At 57.0% G+C, this 22,874-nt stretch overlaps 1 pseudogene; it reads right to left on the bottom strand.

Annotated features, from left to right (window-relative positions):
* The window catches only part of LOC130024602 (CAP-Gly domain-containing linker protein 1-like), a 58,263-nt pseudogene extending 44,504 nt beyond the window's left edge, over positions 1-13,759 (bottom strand).
* Between the last annotated feature and the right edge of the window lie 9,115 nt (positions 13,760-22,874).

Here is a 22,874-nt window from a genome sequence, read left to right as displayed (position 1 = left end):
GGTTCTGTGTTCAGGGATCACTGCTGGCAGGGCCGGAGGACCATACGGGATGCTGGGGATCAACCCCGGGTTGGCGAGTACAAGGCAGAACCCTACCCATTCTACTATCAGCCGATTTGATTTTTGAAATGCCGTCTGAAATGATTCCTGACAGCTCCCCGGAAGGTGTAAGTACAGTTGGATCTTGACATTGGGGCATAAGGTTTTTCCCCCCACTTCAATTCTTCTATTATAAAATCCATCACTCTGTCCTAGAAGGGATGCATTCAAAAACTAGTTTTCAATACAATTCAAAGAACTACAAAAAGTATTTTGTTTTGGAACTTTGTGCAGGAGGGGAAGGGAAGAGCAACCACTGCTTGTCAAACGATTTTCACAGGGACAAACAGAGGCAGGAAATGGACGTAGTCCCAAAAGTTATACACTTTATAGAAAATCCAGACGAATCCACCAAGCTTTGGAGACTGAAGCCAACAGTTTTTGCTTGCCAAACACAGTAACAAGTCTCAAAATGGAGACATTAGTGGGCCCGCTCGAGCAAATCGATGAACAATGGGAGGGCAGTGTTTGCAGTCATTTGGGAGGGGCCCAGGGGCTCCAGGAGGACTGGCTGCACACGGGTCAGGGTCTCCCTCACCTGCTCTCCCTGCCCGTCAGCAACGGGTTGTGCGTTTTCATTTTTGAGTCTCAATGCACACCACAGTTGAACCGCCATGTACTTTCCAGAACTTTCTGCAGCAAGGGCTATCTTCTCTGTCCAGCTCAGCAGTCATGAGCCGCAGCAGGCTACTGGTGTGTGCTGGGCAGCTGACCGCTGACGGCCATGTTACCGGAATGGGACTGACCTGAGCATGCACACGAGGCTGCTGGCCACAGAACTGGGCCAGCAGGTGGTCCAGAGAGGAGACGTAGCCCTGGCTGCGGTGCGCGGTGGAAAGCGGCCGGGCACCAACACACACACGGGCCACGGCCGCCATCAGCCGCGGCGCTGCCCTGCGCCCACCCACCTTGGCCTTGTCGGCTTGCGTCTTCAGCTCGGCCACCTCCCGCAGCAGGCTCCCGTTCTCCGCCTGCACCGCCTGCAGCTTCTCCTTCGCCTGCAGCAGCAGCTGCTGAAGGGCCTGCGGTGCCTCCTCGTGCTGCCCCTGGATCTCCACGCTGGCCTTGGCGTGCTCGGCCTGTAGAGCCTGGCACTGGCTGCGGCTCACGTCCACCTTCTCCTCCTGCGGGGAGCCGGGGGCCACCGTCAGCCGCCGGCCCCCTGCCCGCTCCCAGCACACACGCACACACACGAACAAACACGAACACAACGCAAACACACAAACATACACACACGCACACACACGGCCCCTCTACTCTGCTCACCAGCATGCACACACAAACACACATGCACACACACATGCGTGCACACGGCCCCTCAGCTCGTCCGCTTTCGTTCAAGTTCTCCTGAAGACTACGAAGCGCTAGCCCCTTCCCCTGCAGCTCCTCGGCCAGGCTATCGGCCTACCAGAGTCACAAGGATAGAGTGAATGGACCAAGGAGACAAATAGGAACGGGAAGGGGAAAACAAAACAGAAAACACGTATGAGAAGCCCATGACCCAACACAACCCCAAAGAACAGAGGCGTGAGGTGAGCGTGATTGCCTGAAGCTTGCGAAGCCAAGGCCTTGGCGCCGGCAGTTCTGGTGATGACTGTCTAGTGGTTATTGAAAACGGCCCAAACAGAGGTGTTTTCTAGACCTAACTTTGGCGTGACCAGAAAATAAGAAAGCCTATGAGAAAGACTGACTTTCCAGGGGCGGGGAGACGGCACAAAGGGCTGGAGTACACACCAGGCCCAAGTTGGAACTACAGCACCACTGGGCGAGACTGAGATCGGTCCACAAGCTGAAAAGCCCCACTACTGCTGGGCGGGAGGACCCCAGAGCCCAGAGCATAGCTTGGCGAGGAAGAAGGAAGAAAGCAAAGGAGGAGGGAAGCTAAGGATAGGAAGGAGGGAGGGAGGAAACAGGGAAGAAAGGGAAAGGGAGGGGAGGAAGGGAAAAAAAGGTTATCTTTTTTTTTTCTTTTGGGTTTTTCGGTCACCCTAAATGCTCAGGAATTTCTCCTTGTCAGTAACCCGGCCAGCTCACCGAGAGTATCTCACCTGCACGGCAAAGCCTGCCAAGCTCCCCGTGATGTATTCGATATGACAAACACAGTAACAAGTGTCACAATGGAGACGTTACTGGGTCCGCTCGAGCTAATCGATAAACAATGGGAGGGTAGAGACAATGACAGTGACCCTATGGGATGATGGAGATCGAACCCGCGTGCAAGGCAAATGCCCTTCCCATTGTACTATCATTCCGGCCCCCAAGATTTACTTTCTTGTAGTTTCTTTCCTGTGACTTTAAAAGTTTGAGGGGTTTCAATATGAAATTTAAAATGAAGAACCTCTAATCCACTAGACAGCAGTCACACGAACTTGACGTTTGTTACATCTTGATGCGAACAAGTGGGTCAGCTATCCCCTGCTGTGTCCTAGGAATTGATTCCATTTGTTTCAGCCAGTGTTTCTGGAATGCCAGCCAAGGAGTCCTGAGTCCTGAGAAGAATTCCCGGGGATCTCGGGGCCCTTCTGTTATGTCTGTCAGTCCTGTCTACAAAGCCCACAGCCCTTCCATCTTGGCCAACAGAGAAGTTTCTCCAACAAAGTGCCCAGCGCGGAGGAGCGGGGGGGGGGGGGGTGAGGGCACGTCCCTGCCACCACAATCCTATAGGAGGAAAAGGGCATCTCTCGGGGCTCCTTGGTGAGAACTGCAGCTTCCTCGGCTTGGCCCAGATCTCACTGTCTCGTCCTTCCCCAGGGTCAGGGCTACCATGAGAGTCCATGCCTGTGGCCAGCAGGGGGCCATGCTGGAACGCGGACTTGGCCCAAGCACCCCTTAGAGGCTGAAAGGGATGAAATCTCTGCAGGGCTGGGTGGGGGCTTGTGCTGCAGGGACGGAGGGGCTGGCAATGAGAAATACCAAGATGGGCCACGTCACCAGCCCTGAGGGAGCTCAGAGGCTCAGAGGCATCGAGCACCAGCTGGGAACTGAGGCGCCTCGGGGAGAGGATGGCAAAGCCTGTCACACGAGCAGGTGGTCAGCAAGGTCAGGGAAAGACCCTCGCGGCCTGACTCGAGCCCAAGTGTCTGGGCGGACTCGGCGAGTATGCAGCGGGCCCAAGGCGTGGGGGGCAGAGGTCTGCTCTGGGGGCTCCTATCTTGTTTTCTCAATGGCCTCGTGAAGAATTCTCTGTTTCAGAAAGACCCCAGACGGGCCCGATTAGCCGGGGCCAAGGCTAGCATGGCATCCGGGTGCTGGGGACCATTGACAGCCCCCGAATCATGCCGACTCCTTCTCAGTCCCCTAAGAGGGAACCGCACGGGACGTGACCGGGAGACCTGTCAGCACCAAGCCGGAAAACGGCGGCGAGCAGACTGACACACAGCATGCAGGGAGTGAGCGTGGAAGTGGGCGAGGGCGCCCGAGTACCAACCTGCAGCTCTCGGCCCGCTTTGCATTCTCTAACTCCTGAATCTGCCGCTCAGCCACCTGGAGCTGCTGCCTGAGCTTCTCCATTCCCAATTGACCTTCGGAACTGGCCTTCCAGAGCCCATCGAGCTGCAAGAGCTTCTGCTGGCTGGCCTCCAGCTGTGCCGTGGCATTGGCCAGGGCCTGGGCTTGCTGACTACACACGGCCCGCAACCCGTCCAGGTGCTTTACCTTCGTCTCCGCCTCCTGCAGCTTGTTCAGGGCATCCTCCATCTCCACCAGGTGCTGGTCCTCGATCTGCTCGAGCTTGGCCCGTGCGGCCTCCAGGCTGTTCTTCTGCTCCTGGGCCGTCCTGAACAGCCGCGACCTGAGCGTCTGCAGCTCGGAGGCGTGCGCTGCACGCTCAGCCGCCTGCTGGGCCTTCAGGCTCTCCACCTCCTGCTGGTACTCGAACTGTAGCCTCTCGATCTGCATCTTGAGCTCGGCCAGCTCGGCCGCCTCGGCGCCCACGCCCTGGCTCACGGATGCCTTCGGCTCGCCCATGGCCTGTTGGTGCAGGGCGATGGCCGTCTCCAGCTTGGACTTCCACAGGGCGATCACGTCCGCATTCTCCTTGTTGGCATGGTCCAGCTTGGTCCTCAGGCACTCGTTCTCCTTGCCGAGCTTCTCAGAGGCCGCCTGCAGGGACTTCACCTCCTTCTGGTGGGAAAACAAAATTTCCATGAACTTAAAACAGGAAGGAAAAGAAGCAGAAATAGAAATTTTTCTTTTCCAAACTGACTCTTTGCTTCTTCTTGTTTTAAGGAAAAGCTTCCAAAAAATGGGGTTCTAAAGGATTTGATTTGTGCTGCTCGACTGAAAATCAAAGCTGAGGCAAAGGCATAGACCCGACTGTCAGAACGAGAGAAAAACGCTCATCAAGAGCAGCCTCCAGCCCCAAGGAGCAGAGATGTGTCAGCCGGGCCCTGCCAGGTGCATGACCCCAGGTATCCCTGTCTGATTCGGAGTCTCCAGCAGAAGTGATCCCGGCGGGGTTGGCCAGGCCGCCCCGCATCCTTGCCTGCACCCTGCAAGCCTCCGGGACCTGCCCGGGCTTTACCTCCAGGTCGCCTTTGGTGATGGACTCCTCCTCGACTCGGAACTGGAGGTCTTCCACTTTCCTGTGGGGGAGAGGGAGACGTTGTGAGGGGCGTCACTGCTGCCCCCCATGAGGGCCACCATCTTGTAGATGCGCCTGACCCAGCCCCCGGCTCCACACACAGGAGGGCTGAGAGAGTCGGGGAGGGCCAGAGCGAGAGTACAGCAGGCAGAGCGTTTGTCTTGCACGTGGCCGACCCGGGTTCAATTCCCAGCATACCACTATGGACCCCGGAGCAATGCCTGGAGTAATTCCTGAGTGCCGAAGCAGGAGTAACCCCTGAGCATCGCTGGGTTGACCCAAAAAGAAAAAAAAGAAAGTCAGCGAGTCCCCTCACCTTCGAGCACTGGGTGGGACCCACAGGCTACAGGAGGAAGCTAGGCCAAGCCAACGCCAGGTGCAGTGTCATATCAACCCTTTCTGCCTCGCAGCTAACAGAGGTGGTTAAAAACTGACCCGCGGCGCCTGCCAGTCCCTCCCAGCCAGCGCCTGTCCCCACATTGGGACAACAACTGAGCCCCTGGGGGAGAAGCAGCCAACGACTCGGCGGCGGGGGGGGAGGGGCTCCCAGTGACTGTCGAGTCGGCATGTGGAGCTGAGGGGCTGAGCCAGGCACTGGCAGTGCCCCTGGGCACCACACTGCCGGGAGCCCATCTGAAAAGGCGGTCTCGGCCAGCACCCCGTGTCCATCTGTCTGCAGACAGGCCTCAGCCCCGCGTCTGTTTGTCTGCAGCCTGGCCTGAGCCCCATGTCTGTCTGTCTGCACCCCGGCCTGAGCACCACGTCCGTCTGTCTGCAGCCTAGCCTGAGCCCTGTCTGTCTGCTGTCGTGCCCCATGGGTACTGTGGGTTTCCTCCCGACTGGGACTTAACCACAGGGACTCCCAGAGGGCCCAACTGGGTTAGGACAGTTCCTTGCCACCCAGCACAGGCCTCCTGAATACCAGGCCAGGTGGACACAGCAGGGAGGGCCGGGGGTGGCTTGGCTCCACTGAGCTCCCCCCCCCAGCCCTCCCGGTGAGGACGCGCTCAGGACTGGGCACCCGTTGGTTTCTGGTTCTCAAAGCCCTGGAAGGCCAGGAGTGCCCCACCCGAGGGAGCCCCCAGCTCCGGACACGGCCTCACCTCTTCTCCTCCTCCAGCTGGTTCAGCAGCTCCACCTTCTCCCAGTCGGTCGCTTCCAGCATGGCCCGCAGCTCGTCGTTCTTGGCCTCCAGCTCCAGGACGTGCTGTAGAGGCAACGGCCCGTGAGTGGCCTCGCCCGCCCCCAACAGCCCTTTGTGGGCTGGCATCGCCACCTGTCACCACGGAAGCTAAATGCATCTCCCACCTAAGCTACAGCGTTTCTGGAAGGCCAGAGGGGAACCACACCACGAAAGCACCGGCGCGGACAACTTGGCACTCCCTAAACCCGCACAGGGCGAGCAGAAGGCGCATGCGATCAAACCACGCGCCGGACGCCACCGCAACAACGGCAGACGGGGATCCACGGCCTCTCCCTGCACCGCCTGCACCAAGCTCGCGCCCAGCCTCTACCACTGGCGTCTCTCGGCCCCGGCACTGCCGTCTGCACAGACGTCACCTGGTCGTGCCTGTTCCGGCCAGGGCCAGCTCCTGCTCTATCTCCCCCACGTGGCTCGTGGCCTTGGCCACCTCCACCCGCTCCAGGTCCATCTCGGCCAGCAGCTTCTCAATGTGCTGCTGCTTCTCCTTCAGCGCCTCCTGGAGGGCCGTGGTGTCGGAGATCTTGTGCTTGTAGCGGGAGGAGGTTTCCGGCAACTGCAAAGGAAAAAGAAACGTGAAGGGGATGGGGGCGGCCGACACGGGCATGCACGTGGTGATCCTCGGCAAAGCACATGCAGCAGTGCTGCTTCCTTGCATATAGGCCAGCGACTCTCAGCAGAAACGTCTTGAAACCTTCCGAAAGATCCTTGGACGGGACCTGGACTCCACTGGCTTCGGGCCTCGTGGGAATCCAGAGGCTCTTCTGCAGAGCTGGAGGCAGCCCCCTCCACAGCCCGCTCTGGCCTGAGCTTCCTTAAGGATGAGCCCTTGACTTGAGCTTGAGTCCAGCTCCAGCATCTTCAGCCTTGCAGGTCCGTCAGGGTCTCCCTGGGCAGCCTGTCCCTTCTCTCTTCCTCTTCCTTCCAGCTCACCTCGCTCTCCCGGGCACCCGCCCCATGCCTGAATAGCAGCAACCAGAGACTTTTGTCTCTGGGAATGGCCCCGTGCCCCCGGGGGTCACTGGGTGCGACCCTATAAAAGACCCCTGTGCCATCTGCCTTCGAAAATGGGGGATGAGAGGCTAGAATGATAAAGTTGCGGGAAAGGCGCTGGCCTTGCACACCGCTGACCCGAGCTGGATAACAGGTACCCACCCCACAGGGTCCCGAGGGCACCAGGAGTGACTCCTGAGTGCAGAGTCCGGAGTAAGTCCTGAGTATTGCTGGGGCATGGCCAAAGTCCAGGGAAAAAAAAAGGAAAAAGTGGTGGGTGAGAATGTGTGAGGGCTCACGCCCAGCAAGCAGGACAGCAAGGGCAGCTCAGGGAAAGACCAAGCACAAAGGGAAGGAGAGAAGAGGCAAAGACAGTGAGGAGGGGAGGGGAGTGGGCTGAAGGGCTGCGGGGACCAGGGGTCCTGTCCGTTCTATCCTGGGCTCGTGGTCACTCATGGTCGCTCTGCAGACCCAGATCCCTCTCTGCACAACGGCCCCTGCAGGAGGGGGCAAGGCGGGACCTGATCTTCATTCTTCGGGCACACGGTGGCGGGGGCTGCAGCAGCGATGGCCAGGAGTTCCGCTCCTTCTGCCCGGCCATCCCTGTTCCATCGCCCTGCTGCGGTCCAGCCGCAGGTTCTCTTGCCGCTTCCCCGCATCATCTGAGCTGCTGCCAAATGCCTCCTGAACGACGGGCCCAGCAGGGCCCAGACTGTCCACTGCTGCTTTGCCTGCTGGGAGCTCTCGAGCCACCTGGTTCTGTCCGGAGAGCGGGATCATCCTTGCCTGTGCGTAAGGACCTGGCCGTGATTTCCCGATACACTTAAAGTAGATCTGTTCCGATTAAATGCCCTCCCCAGGGCCAAAGAGTCTGTTGGGGGGGTGGGGGAAGGTGCTTGCAGAGGTTCAAGATCCAGCACCATCAGGAGTGACCCCACCCCCCAAGCAGAGAGCCAGGAATAAGCCCTGAGCACCCCTGGGTGTGGCCCCCCAAACCAAATAATAACTAAAATTTCTAGGAGCACACGAGCTCTCGGGCCAGCCATGTGCAGTGCTCCCGGGAACTGCAGTCAACTCAGATTTCAAGGGGTGGCTGGGAAGAGCTTGGCAGCCTTGGGGGTCTAACACCAAGACCTGGGCTCAACCCCCCTCCACCGGGAGCAGCCCCCAAGCACCACGCCTGGAGTCCCAGAGCACTGCCAGGTGAACCCCAAAGAACAAAAATAAAAACTAGGAAAGGCTGGCGGCGGTGTTCCCTGAGCCTCCTGGCCTAAGCGGGTGGGGCAGGCCAGACGCACGCGCTTCCTGGGCCCGAGACAGCTCCCTGAGGAAACCAGCACAGGAGCGATGGGCTTCTTTCAGCCAACTATGGAGACGAGACTGTGAGGTTCAGGTGCCGGAGCAGGGAGAAAGCAGCACCCCTAGCATGGGGGGAGGCGCGTGCTGAGGGGCTGGGCAAGGTCGGGGCCACGAGCTGAACTCAGGATGCTGATGCCAAATCCTCTGCCCTGCGTGTGGTTTGTGAGGCCCCAGGCTCCATCCCAGCAAGGCCAGGCCTTCTGTGGGAGCCTGGTACCTCAGAAGAGCAACTCAGCCAACAGACGAACAGGGAGGCCTCCACAGGGCACGCACGGACCTGTGTGCATGTATGTATGCGTGCATGTATGTTCCAGTGCGAATGTCTACACGCACCTGTGTGCATGCGTGCGTTGTGTTTATGCATGTATGTGCCTGTGTGTGTATACCCATAAGCCTGTGTATATACGGTATGCACTACGTGTACATGTATGAGTGACTGTGTGTATGAACGCTTGTGTGTGCACTTATGGAATTATGTTGTCGAGGTATACTTCCGTGAAGTCACACAGAATCTTTCTATATTCCCGTCATAGACGCTAACGGTGATGTTCAGTTTAGGAGTGAGCTCCACCCTGCATAAAGATATGCAAGGCAGGGGCCAAAGAGCTGGAGAGCGAAGCCCCAGCGCTGCCCAGGCTCAATCCCGGAGGCCCGCCAGGAATAATCCCGAGCACAGAGGTGGGAGAAAGCCCTGAGCTCTGCCAAGTGTGACCCCAAAACAGAACAAAACAAGATAGCGGGGGGGAGGCTGGAGATACGTCTCAGGCGTAGGGCTCTTGCTTGGAGGTGGGAGGCCCCGGCACAAGCCCAGCACTGCAAACGGCCCCTTGAAGCACTGTAGGGTATGGCCCACAGTCAAGCAGAAAAACAAAACCGAATTCCACAAATGGGCTGGTTCGCGAGGGAAGGAGAGGGGCTTCTGAGTCTGCTCCCTTCCTAAATGGTGAGGCGAAGGGAAGGAGGAGTCGGACACGAGGATGCACATGGGTCAGGGAAACCTGGTGGTGGTTGAGCAAGACAGGACTGGCCCCAGGCCTGTGCCCACGGCGCGTGGCCTCCTGGCTTCTGTTCCCGTGTCATCTGTTTTGTATCTTCCGTTGCACACACACTCACTCCCTCCTCTTCCGCATCGAGGGTCAATGCACGGAGCAGAGGCAGCGGCAGGAAGCGCAGCCGCCAGCAAAGTCAGCCCCCCGGGACACCCTCTCCATCGTGGGCCCGTTTCCCTGTGGAAAATATCTCAGGATACCCTTGCATATTCGGACACACTTTAGTGTTTATGACTCAGATAGACGTGAGGGGAGAAGACACGAGGCCCCAGCTTTGAATTGCGGCACCACAATGGACAGAAGTCGAGGCCACTCTGCATGTGGACAGCGGTGCAGAGGGACAGGAGGGAGCAGGGAGAGACGGAGAGAGCAAAGAAGCAAGATGAAGGGCCAAGCGTTCCCCAGAGTCTCTGGGCCCTGCTCTGACCCTCAGGCGCCCCCTTCAGCTACCCCACTTCATCCCTAAGGTGGCCTGAGGCCAGAGAGGAGCCCTGAGCACCCCAGGAAAGGCCCATCCCTGCTCCTGTCACTGGTGGTGGCTGGGAAGCCACTCGCCTGCCACCCGGAGCTGCTCAGCCCACGTGCTCCTGCTCCGCCTCTCGCCCCTGGGGCTGTGGGAGTCTGTGGGGGCCCGAGCACCCCGCAGTGGTGGGGGGCTGCTTACTAGTCCCGTGTGGCCGGGTCTGCTGCTCTCGAATGAGGCCCCAGAGCTGACGGAGCTGAACGAGGAGGCCGAAGGGCTGCGCTTCAGGCTGGCGGGGGTGGTGGCCATCACACGCCTCACGGCGGCCACCTTGCCCTTGGCCGGCGTCGTGGACGGGAAGCCGATCTTGGTGACTTTGTGAATGGGAGCAAACAAGCCATACTTGGGCTGACACTGGAAGTACCTGCGGACAACGAGGAGGGGGGGACAAAAACACCTTCGGCAAGAGACACAAGCGCCGACCCAGAAGTCCACTGAGTCCCACAGTCTCACACCCCCACAAACGAGCACGCTCCCACAGCCCCACATGCCCACATACTCACACCCCGACAAACACACTCACACACGCACCCCAAACAACACTCCCACACTCTCACACTCCCACCCCAACAAACACACTCACACTCACACCCCAACCAACACTCCCACATTTCCACAGCGCCACACTCACACTCACTCCCCAACAAACATCATACCCTCCACCAGCCCACACTCACACACACTCACAACCCAACAAACACACACACACCCCAACCAACACTCCCACACATAAACACCACAACCAACACACACTTACACTCACACCCCAACCAACACTCCCACACTTCCACACTCTCACAGCCCAACAAACACACTCACACCCCAACCAACACTCCCATACTCTCACACTCCCACCCCGTCAAACACACACACTCACACCCCAACAGACACTCCCACATGTCCACAGCCCCACACTCACACACACTCACTCCCCAGAAACACACATACTCACACCCAAACCAACACACACTCACACTCACACCCCACCGACACTCCCACACCCACACACACTCACACCCCAACCAACACTCCCACACACACACAGCCCCACAGTAACACACATGCACACCCCAACCAAAACTTGCACGCTCTCAAACCAACACTGACACGCTCTCACTCCCCCACAAACACGCTCACACCCCCACAAAAACTCTCATGCCCACGCCCCCACCAACACTCTCACAGCCCCACACTCACACGCTCACATACACACTCCCTCATACATTGACACCCACACTCTCTCGCACGCCGCCCACCCCCACCACGCAAACCAAGGGCGATTCCAAGCAGCCTCCCTGGCATCTGAAGGGCGACAGCAGGCCCGGGGGGTTCCTGCGGCCCGAGCACAGCTGCATGTGGGGGCCCCAGGCTGTCCCCACATCCCTGCAGGGTCCCCGAGTGCCAATGGAAGTGGCCCCGCCTAAGAACCAAGAGAAGTGGCCTGCAGTCCCCTCAGCGCCTCCCGGGCACCGTGCATGGCCCCAGGCTGTCTGGGGGGGCAGGGGGACCCACCTCGTTCCGGCCACGGCACCATCGTTCTTGCCCAGTGGCTTGTCCAGCTCTACGCCGCACCAATCCCCCTTGGCGAAGTCCGTCTCCCCGAGGAAGCGCACCACACCGGCTTCCATGCCTCCCACCTGCCGGAGGGATGGAGGGACGTGGGTCAGGCACCCTGGACTGCGCACAGCGCCCCCACCCCCGCAAACGAACATTCTGGCTTCAGAGTCGGGATTTCCTGAAGAAACCCCAAAGGTCAAGGTGCCATTTCTCCCCGCAACCCCTACAGGGTGAGCAGACGCTGCTGCTCAGTGTCCAGGCAAGGCAGCGGCATTCACACCCACTCGCTGTCACCGGTGGCCTGGCTGACCACACCCCCGGGAATCTCTGACCCAGGCCAGCCACCTGGTGTGGCGAGGGGGTCGCTGCCCCTTGGGTGTGGGAGTGGAGCACTGGCAACCCCACCGCTGGAGAACATTTAAGCCAGAAACCAGCTAAAGGAAAATGACTGTTCTCGTATCTTAGCAGAGTTCGATCTTCCAGTTCTCCTTCACTATGCCTTGGCTTGACGCTTGGCTCCCGGGACACAGAGCAAAACAGAATCACAGCGCTGGACACTGACGGGAATGCTGACAAACAGGACTGGAGCACCGGGGGAAGGGCACTGGCTTTGTGTGCGACCACCCTGTGACGCCCCAAAGAGAAACATAGAAAACCAGAGAAATAGAACCGATTTCCAACTTTGTTCATTGGTTTGTTTTTGAGTCACAGTCAGAGTGCTCAGGGCTTACTCTTGGCTTGGTGCTCAGGGATCACTCCGGGATGTGCTTGGGGGACTGTACATGGGACCAAGACTTAAACCCTGGGACAGAGGCGTGCAAAGCATGACCCCTCCCCATGGCATGACCCCTCCACCCTGTTTTGGCTAAACTGGTAAAACTGGCAGCATCCCCGCACGCATCCATCACGCTGGAAACTGCAGGACCAGGCGTCCCAGCTGCTCGTGCTTCCACCCAAACCGCGAGTCTGGAGGAGCTGATGAACCAGACAGGCGAATGGACAGCCACCCGTGACCGCTGCCCTCGGCACTCACCAGCACGTGGTCCCCGAGCTTCAGCTCCCGCTCCCCTTTCTTGAGGGAGCCGGCCTCAGAGAGGTTGGAGATGGACTCGCTGGCCGTCCTGGTCAGGCTGCTGATGTGAGGGGTGGCCGGTGACTCCTTCGCGGGGGACTGGGGCACCTTCGCGGTGCCGGCAGGGGCCGGGGAGGCCGACAGGGGCGGTGTGGCCCAGGCGGCAGGCGCTGGCTGCCGGCAGTTGGTCTCATCGTCGGCCTGCAAGCTCCTACTCAGCTTGGACGGCCGGGTGAAGATGCCCTTCAGCGGCTCGCACTGGAAGTAGCGCACACCCGCCACCGAGCCGTCGTTCTTGCCGATGGGCTCGTCCAAGACGATCCCGGCCCACTGACCAGGGGCAAACTGGGTCTCCCCGAGGAACTGGATGAATCCAGGCTTGTTCCCGTTCACCCAGACTCGTTCCCCGACCTGGAAGTCGCCCACAAACTCCTCCTGCATCTCCGAGGAGGGGGCGCTGGGGGTTTTCTCCCCAGGCATGGTCTTCTCAACGGGAGCAGCCGCTGGAACAGCAGAAAGGGTCAGAAGGGTCAGAAGGGACAGGAAGGGCCTGTGCAGGTCCAGTTAAAGTGTGGTTGGGGGGGAGGGACACCCAGCAGTGCTCGTGGCTACTCCCAGCCAATGACGGGGGCTGCTTGTGGCGAAGCCTGGCCGGGCCAGCCGTGAAGCGGACGTGCTCACCTACCGCAGCATCCCAGGCCGCAGTCATACTTTGGGCAGCTCAGAGGAAATCTTTGGATACACCCCGTGATACTACGGACCAAGCCAGGTGAAAGCTCGAACCCAGTGTCTTATTTCTGCTGTGTCCACTGGCCCAGCTTCTTTTTCTTTTTGGGGGGGAGCACCCCAGCCAGTGCTCAGGGCCTATTTCTGGTTCTCCGTTCAGTGTTACTCATGGTGAGGTTGAGGGTGGAGAGTCACATGGGGTGCCAGTTGCCCTCCCCACTGTACTGTGGCTTTGGCCAGCAATGAGGCCCTCTAGTCCAGGTGAGTCCACCTCCCTAAGCCTGTCCCCAAGCCTGGGCAAGGAAGCTAGCTGTTAGAAGGGAGCGTGTTGGTCGCCTCAGCTGTCACCGGTTGCCGTGACACTAAACTCACAGAACGTGACACTCGTGTGTGAGAGCTGTCCCCAGAGCCACGGACGTGTCTACAGCTCAGGGAGCCCTTCCCGGGCGAGGACTCGGGATGGGGTTCCCGGGTGGGAATGAGTCTCCGTTGGCCTGGGCTGAGCGCACTTACCGGCCGAGGGTGCCTTCAGGGCCCAGATCCCATGCTTGAGGATCTTGGTGGGGGCCTTCCGCCCGCTGGGCCTCAGCAGACTCATGGTCAGGCGGGCAGACGCTGCCGCGGCCACTACCAGGCCCCGACCATCGAGCCCACTGTGGGGCCTTCTGAGGCACACTCGTTCTCAGGACTAAATCTCTGAAGAGCAGAGGAGAGAGTCTGTCTCAGGGGAGCGACCACAGCAGCTTCCGGAGCCCAGAGAGCTGCCAGTCTGGCACTCGCCACCCCGAGTGCGACCCCCAGTCTCCCGCACAGCCCCCTGAGCCCACCAAGTGTCATTCCTGCGCAAAAACTCAATCCAAAACAGACAAACAAACAACTGCAGATTCAGGGCCAGAGAGCAGAGGGGACAGGTACTTGCCCTGCGGGCAGAGGACCATCACGCCCTCCCTGCCATCACTCCCACCACCAAACACATTCAGGAGCCAGAAATCATCCCTGAGCACCGCGAGTGTCACTGACTACCTCCCCGTCCAGACACTGACGAGCCGGCAGGCGACTCAGCAGTGATGGCTGGTCTTCTGTGTGCGTGTGTGCGTATGTGTATGTGTGAGAGGCCCGGGGTTACACGTAGAAGCTAAGGTAAGCAACAGGCACACTTTTTTCTATGGGCTGAGAACTGCCAGGGAAAAGGGGCCAGCAAGACTGCGCCATGGGGGGCTGGAGAGCGATAGCACAGTGGGAAGGGCATTTGCCTTGCACGCGGCCGACTCAGGTTCGATTCCCAGCATCCCATATGGTCCTCTAAGCACTGCCAGGAGTGATTCCCTAGTGCAGACCAAGGAGTAAACACTGTGCATCACCAGGTGTGACCCAAAAAGAAAAAAAAAATTGCGGCAAGAGGGAGCGAAGGAGTTTTCGGCGTTTCCTACGTTCCTTGTGACGCTGCCCAAGTTGGATAACCACAAGCCAGTATTAACTCCATTTCTTAACCCACAGAACTGAGGCAGACAGGTCGATGGGGGAAGCGGCGCCATGGCAATGGAACTCCGAGGAAGTCAACAAAAGCTTCATGGCCACCAAAAGACCACCTGAGGGCACGGAACCCAAAGTCTGGTCAAAATTAACCCACATTAGGAGGCCCAGAGCAGGCTGGACCCCCCGAGGGAATAGGGACAAAGCCCAGGAAAGGAATTTCTAAGAGGACCATGGACCACTCAACTCTACCCCCTTGGCAACCACCCTAGCAACGGACTCTAGGTAGCTAGAAACTCCCACCAGGGGCAGCCTGGGGAAATCCCTAGATTAGCCACCTTGAACTAAGGGAGGGCGCTCATGTGTGCCCAAGCCCAGGTACTGCTCTTGCCTATGAGGTCCATCATGTCACGGGCATCTCCCCTCCTGAGGTGTGGACTTTCAGACCGAATGCAACCTAGCAACATAACATGTTCAGTGGCTTTCTGCACCTCTGGAGAAGCCGCACTCTCTCTCGAGCGTGTTAATCCCTCCCTCCTTCCCCTTCCTAAAGGCCTCCAAATAAAATGTTTCTGCTTCATGCTCATCTCGTGAAATGCTTTTCTGCGAGAAGGACAAAGGCCCGGGGGCCTGAGGAGGTCGAGGATCGACTCCCTTTCCCTGAAAAGGGCAACCCCTCACTCCGGCCCAAGACCCTGGGAAGGCCTAGTGGGCGTCGTGGGGCTGGCGGAGCTCATTGCACTCAGCAGTGCCAGCGCTCCAGCCAGTCCCGGGGGAGTGATATCTTCTCCTCTGCTTCTCATCAGCCCCCCATGAGGGCCCACTCACTTCAGAGTCTTTCCATATTTCAATAGAGAAGTCCGCAAGGGGCAGAGAGGCAGGACAGTGGGGAGGGCACTTGCCTTATATCCAGTTGTCCTGGGCTCGATTTACGTCAGCACAGGGACGTTAGCCGGCCAGGGTCACCCCTGGGCACAGCCAGGTATGGCCACCCCACCCCACCCCACCCCCACACCACCCCCAAAATTATATATATATAACTATTAAAAAAACTTAAACTAACTAAAGATTAAAAACTATCATACACTAAAGAACTGTTAGAGAAAAAAGCCGCCCGCACGCAGGCAGAAAGCCCAGAGACTCAGATTCACCTGTGTCACACTGCACTCGCAGCTTCAGTACTGAGCTCTGCCAAACAGGCTCATGCTAGTCTCGTGGAGAGACTGAAAATGGCAGTTGGAGTCTAGAATGTTCTGAGGTAAAAGTAGAATTCAGCAAGGAGGAGGGCATCATGGGCCATTCTTAAAGGGGCAGGCGCCACCCTTCGTGATGTCAGTGTCTGGCTGAGGCTTCGGAGGGCTGCCCTGCAGACATCAGCACTACATGGCCAACGAGCCTCTGGTCCCTGCGGGGCCCAGTTCTGGATCCCCGGGCCCTGTGAAAGTGGTTTCAGAAAACTTTTGACAAATGTTTGTCAGTTACAGATCTCCAACTGAGGTCATTCAGCATCCCCCGAGTGGGACCTGGACCCAGTGACCCTGCCCAGGGCCCTCCTCAGGAGCCGGGCCAGGAAATCTGTGAGCCGCTGGGGGTGGGGGTCGGGGGGGGGGCAGAGCGACAGGGCAGAGGCCCTGAGCTCCACCCTGACAGCCCTGCTCTCTGTGACCCCACTGCTGTGAGCAACACCGGCCGCACCTTGGGCAGGGAGTGGCCCAGCCCACTAAGGCCTGAGAGCTGTACAGAGGAGTATGGCCTGGCCTGCTCCGGATGGGAGCACAAGCTGAATGAGTGCGGGTCCCCTCGAGGATGAGTGAGCGGGAACCGGGGAGTGGGGGGCAGGTGGGGAGGGCGGAGTGACCTAATCTGGGGGCTGAGGATGGGACATCTGACAGTGCTCAGGGCTGACTCTGATCCAGTCATGGGAGCTCATCCTGGCAGGACCTGGGTGAGGAGGGACGTACAGGGTGGGGTGGGGTCATCCACAAGCAAGGCAGGCTCCTTGGCCCTGGGCTACCCTTCCAGGCAAGGATACGTATTTTCTTTCTTTCCTTTTGTTTTTTGGGACACTCGGCAGTGCTCAGGGTTACGCCTGGGTCTGCACTCGGAAATCACTCTTGGCAGTGCTCAGGGGACCTATGGGGTCAGCCATGCACCAGGCAAGCGCCAAGTCTTCATGTCAAGGTGCCCACGAAATACTGTGTGCAACAAGGAACTCTACAGAGAACGCCAGGGCCAGCAAACGCTACTTGGAAATCAATCAATTCTGAAAAAACACAAAAAGATGCAAAAGGAGGGGCTGGAGTGAGAGCACAGTGGGGAGGGGTTTGCCTTGCTCACGGCTCACCAAGATTCAATCACCAGTCCTGAGCACTGCCAGGAGTAATTCCTGAGTGCCACGTCTGGTGCTGCGGGGCCGAGCCAGGGGAGGGCCGTCAGGGTGAAATCAGCACTCGAGTCACACAGGGTTCGTCATTCAGGAGATGGCACGAATGCGTGCATTTATTCAGAGCATAAGTACAGACTTAAGTATGTTTCCACAGCCCACCCAAAAGAAGGAAAGGGGATGGGATGTGGGACAGTGGATGGGACAATGAGCAGAGCCATGCACTGTCGGTCAGCCACCTGGTGACCCTTTCGGCATAATGCTATTGGTCAGAACGACCTGCTTTGATATAGCTTTGACATATCTGCAAAGACTGTGCTGTTCCTCATACATCATTTACAAATCATTTACGAGGGTGCATTTTCCCCAAACTGAAACCTCCTGTACTGGGGAGTTGCCAAGCTTTCAGCAGGACAAAGGGGGAATGAAAAATCAAGCATTCTTTTACTTGGTCAGTAGGCAACACTGAGCATCACTGAGTGTGACCCAAAAAGCCAAAAAAAAAAAAAGAGAGAGAAAAAAAACAGCGCAAAAGAAAATGTGTTTGAGCCTCACTGTCTCCCTGAGACTTGAGCACTCAATGCTGTGTGTGAGCCTAGTAGAGTCTCCGGCCTGAACAAGCCCCCACCCCCCCACCCCCATGCTCCTGTGTTTGGACCCTGACCCTAAATCCTGTGATGGGACCACGTGTGTCCATGACAAAGACGCTAGCAGGCTCACACCCTGGAACGTCCCTGCTTCACACAGGCGTGGCACACGGGTCCTGGCCTGCTAACGGCCGGCAGTGATTCGGCAGGAAGCAGAAGTGTGAGCCTGAACGTGGGTCAAGTCCGTTCCTTCAGCTTGGAGGGGAGGAATGTACGAGAGGGGGTTTTGAGCACTGCCTCACAAGCATAAGGTCCTGAATCCAAGCCCCCGGGGTCAACCGTGCACCTGGCACAAAGCCGGAACAAACCCGGCAGCTCTGCTGTCCCAGCACCACGCAGGAAGGGGGTGACCCCAGGGGGAGGGCCACCGAGAGAGGAGGGGGACACCACAGAAAGGAGGAGTGAACACAGGGCAGGAGTTGAGGGCTGCAAGGCCGGGAGCACCGGGCAGAGAGCAGGATGACACGCGGGCGCCCTTGTCACTGGCCACTCAAGGCAGTCGCACAAGCCGTGTGCAGACCCACGAGGCTGACAGGACGCCAGGGTCTGGGAATCCCCAGCAAGGATTTTTCTTTAAGTTTTGGGCCTTGGGGCCAGAAGTCTAGTACAGCGGGGAGGGCATTTGCCTTGCACACAACTGACCCGGGTTCAATCCCGGCATCCCATAGGGACCCCCGAGCACCTCCAGGAGTAAGTCCTGAGTGCAGAGCCAAGAGTGACCCCGGAGCACGTCCAGGTGTGACCCAAAAACAAAACTACAGCAGAGCAAGCCGAAGGGCACGGAAGCTCCGAGCCACGGAAACGCCGAGGTTGGTGCCCACTCGCCCCCGCCCCACGCCAGGTCAGGCCTGCCTGCGATCAAGGTGCCCGAGTGTCTCCAGACAGGATCTGCCTCAGCGGCTCGGTGCGTCATCTCAGCCTATCACCCAACTGGACTGGGATTGACTCTGGTTATCTCCTTGACTGGTTATCTTGGGCATCTCAGGGGCCAGCCGCCAATCTCCGTCCTCCCACCTGGCCAGGGCGGGATCAGGTGTCAGCAGCTGGGCCCTGAACACCCCACCTGCCCGTCCAAACACAACGCGAGCCCAAAGGCCAGGCTCGCCCCCAACTCGTAGGACACGACCAAGCTAGGGACCCCGGAGAGCACTGGGCCCGAGGATGGGTCCCAGAGATCCCCAAATCTCCCTTGAAAGACGGCCTGGCCCAGCAATCTGCATCAACCACCGGGCCCAAGCTCTTTGCTTTCCTTCTGCTTGCTGAGCGAAACTTGGAGGGGAGGAACTCCAAACTTTTTTTTTTTTTTTGCTTTTTGGGTCACACCTGGCGATGCACAAGGGTTATTCCTGGCTCTGCACTCACAGGGGTTACTCCTGGCTCTGCACTCAGGAGTTACTCCTGGCATTGCTCAGGGGACCATATGGATGCTGGGACTCGAACCCGGGTTGGCCACGTGAAAGGCAAACGCCCTACCCGCCGTGCTATCTCTCCAGCCCCGGAACTCCGAACCTTATATAGAAAACAATGTATTACACAATGCCATTTCAGCCATTCTGATTGTTGGGGGGTAAATTCTAAGCAATCATGCTGCATCTTTTGTCGAAATAATGAATGTAATCAATGTAGAGAAGAGTTAGTTAGAAATCATTTGCCTCATAGGCATTGGGTGGGTGGGAGGTGGGGTATATTGGGGTTCTTGGTGGTGAAAAATGAGTACTGGTGAAGGGTGAAGAAGACGGTGTTTGATCATTGTATGACCGAGACTTAAATCTGAAAGCTTTGTAACTTTTCCCACAGTGATTCAATAAATAAATATAAGAAGGAAAAAGAAAGAAAGAAAGACAGAAAGAAAGAAAGAAAGAAAATTATGGAAAAAAAGTAAGGTGGAGTTCATGCCCAATTCAATCAGCTAATCAGTGGCTGAATAAATAGCAGTACTCCTACATAAAAACACAAACCATGAAACAAAAATCACTGTACCTGTGAGGCGAGTGCATCAGCAGCCTGATGGCGCCTCCACACTTCCAGATACCCCAAAATTGCTGTTATGCCTTTGGCCAGACCTCAAAAACTTGGGGCAAAGTTTACCTAGAAAGTAAATGGCCAAAAGTTAGGTATGTGGAAAACACACCCACAAATCACCTCCGGCTCAGCTGTATCATTGGAGGCATGGCCTCTCTGGGTCCTGATTGAACTGCTTAATGGCCATGATCCCAGAGACTCAGAAACAAATCTCGAAACCCAGTGGCTTTTGGCAGAAATGCGTCTGGTCCCTGCAGTGCTGGGCCCACGGTTTCGTGCCTTGGCCTGTTCCCTCTGGTGGCCCGGTGGCCGCCATCCTCCAGAGGCCACTGGACAGTCAGACTTGGGACCTCAGTGACAAAACTTGTTGGGCCTCACAGGATGGGGGTGGAGCCAGTCCTGTCCTCCCCGTCCCCAAGAGACCCCAAGTCATTGCCCACGAACGGCCTTTCTGGCTCCTGATCAAGCTGCTTAACGACCATGATCCCAGAGACTCAGGAGCAATTCTCGGGAACCCAACAGGTTTTGACAGAAATCCCTCCAGATTTAAGTGTTCAAATTTCAGAATTTCAAAATCGTGCGGCCAGTACTGCAGCCACGAAACATCATATGTTATTCATAACCAGCAATAGAAAACAAATTGTCTACTGTTGCCTTTTCAGCAGATCTGAGTGTTGGGGCAAAATCTCAAATAATAATGGTGGGTCTGGTGTCAAAATATTGAATGTGATCAAAGTAGAGAGAGAGTAATGTGGAAATCATCTGCCCCACTGGTAGGGGGAGGGTGTGGGATGGGGATATACTGGGGTTGTTGGGGGTGGAGAATGGGCACTGGTGAAGGTACGGGTGTTTCATTGTATGACCGAGACTTAGACCTGAAAGCTTTGTAACTGCTCTCACGGTGATTCAATAAATAAAATCATAAAAAGTGAAAAAAAAAAGTAAGGTGGAGTTCATGCACAATTCAATCAGCTAATCAGTGGCTGGATAAATAGCAGTACTCCTACATAAAAAAAAAAGAGAGAGAGAAATCCAGAAAAATGCGGCAAATCTGTACCCCAAGCACACTTCTCCCCAAACGATCCGTTTTCCCCCACCCGAGATAAAGCCGACACGCTATGGGTCACATCCTCCTGCCACTGACCCCCAAAACCCGATGCTCCCTCCTCCCACCCTAGGGACTGATGGCACAAACTCCATCTTTGTGTCACGCCGTACATGACACATTTGTCACTAGCACCTGATGACTCATTTCAGAACCTCAACAGAAGCCACAAAGATGGGGAGCACTGCTCAGGGAGCACCATGCAGGGGCTTCTCAGACCTTCCCTCTACCTCTGTCCCCCGCCTGTTCTGGGGAAGATGTATAGACAAATGGCCGGGGGTTGAGAACAGAGGAACCAAGCTGGGAGGAAGCAGGTGCTTGTGTTTTGTTTTCTCTGGTGGCCTCTAACTACGGTTCCTCTTAAGAGACAAAGAAGGCCACAAATAAGCAAACACTCGGACCTCTGGTTAGCACCCAACTCTGATTGAACGCCAAGATCTGCTCTAAATGAACTTTGAAAGGGCAAGCTAAATATCTTTCAGGGAAGCAAATAACCTTAGGGGATTATCTGCTCTGGTACTAAAAATGGGGGGAAAAAAAGTCTGTTTTGTATCTCTTGAAAATGTCAGCTTGACTCAAAGGCAGTTCTATTTCATCCCGCGGTACAAATGCTTCCTCCCAGCTAGAGCTTTGGCTCACGTCTGTCCAGCATTTTCTGGACAGGGAAACACCAGCCCTGGGAGCTGTGGCGTGATGGGCAGCACCACACACCGTTCTATGAGGAAGTTACATAAAAATCAGTCTTTCGTTCCAAACAAAATGTCAGGAGCTGCAGACACAGTTCAAGACTATATATAGCCTGAAGGCACAGGACATATGCAAACGGCATCTATTCACTGTCATCAGCCAGCCCAGTCACCCACCTCACGCTGGCATTCAACTTCAAAATATCCAGATAGAGGAAATTGTCACATGTAAGGGGGAAAAATCAGAGTTAGCAAGAGCTCGAAGAGAAGAGCAAGCCGGCAAACAGGACTGAGAGAAGGTGACCGGAGGTGAGGCAGGTCTCTGGCCTAACCCAGGTCCTAGCCCCAGCTGCCCTGCAGAACCTGCCAGGGGCGACCTCACATGCCTCGGAAGACTCACGGGCACCCCACATGCTATAGAATCCCCCCAACGCCCACAGTCGCTCAGTTCTGACTCACACCCGCCCTTCCATGCAAAAGACCCGAAGGAACAAGAATCCCAGGCCGAAGCTTCTAGTATTGGGGCTGGAACGATAGTACAGCAGTGAGGGCATTTGCCTTGCATGCAGCCAACGTGGGTTCAAATCCCAGCACCCCACATGGTCCCCTGAGCACCGCCAGGAGTAAATCCTGAGTGCAGAGCCAGGAGTAACCCCTGTGCATCACCGGGTGAAAAAATTAACAATAAAAATATAACACCGTGGAGATATGCAGACTGGGGGCGGGGTGCAGAGGGAGACCTCCCAAAGAGTGGTCCAGAGTGAGCATAACATCCCCAAGGATTCTGTACGATGGGTCCGCCAGGTCTGGGGTGCAGCCTCACACTTGAGTCTAAGCCACCCTGGTCAGGATGTCCAAGGAGTCCTCAGAAAAGGACCAGAAACTCTGCATTGGAGCAGAGTAGAGAGGATGATTCAGGGGAAGGAAAGCATTAGGGGGCATCTTTCGAACTGCTCAAGGGCCCAGGTGACTGTTCAGAGCGGGAACTGTGTCTGCCTGCGGACAGCTAAGCCGGCTGTGCCCAGCCCTGCCCAGCCCCGAGCACCCAAACAAAACATTCATTTTGAAAAACAGCATATTACTACAGAAACACCTCTAACAACTCCCACCCGGCGAGGCTCAGGGGATACCCCTGGCTCTGCACTCAGGAATTATTCTGGTGGTGCTTCGGGGACCATATGTGATGCCGGGGATTGAACCTGGGTCAGCTGCGTGCAAGGCAAATGCCCTCCGAATGTATATAGCTCCAGCCCTTGCAATTCCTCTTTAAAAGCCCCTAGGGTCTTATCTGGTGGTGTGTGGGTCCCTCCTGTCCTGAACTCGGGGCTCCCCAGGTGATGCTGGGGCTCTAGCCCTCTAAGCTATCTCCACACCACCCAGAATTCCGTAAGTAAAGT

This window comes from Sorex fumeus, unplaced genomic scaffold (genome assembly GCF_029834395.1).
Source record: "Sorex fumeus unplaced genomic scaffold, SorFum_2.1 ptg000029l, whole genome shotgun sequence".
Lineage (NCBI taxonomy): Eukaryota > Metazoa > Chordata > Mammalia > Eulipotyphla > Soricidae > Sorex > Sorex fumeus.
This window is presented reverse-complemented; position numbering and strand designations above follow the sequence as displayed.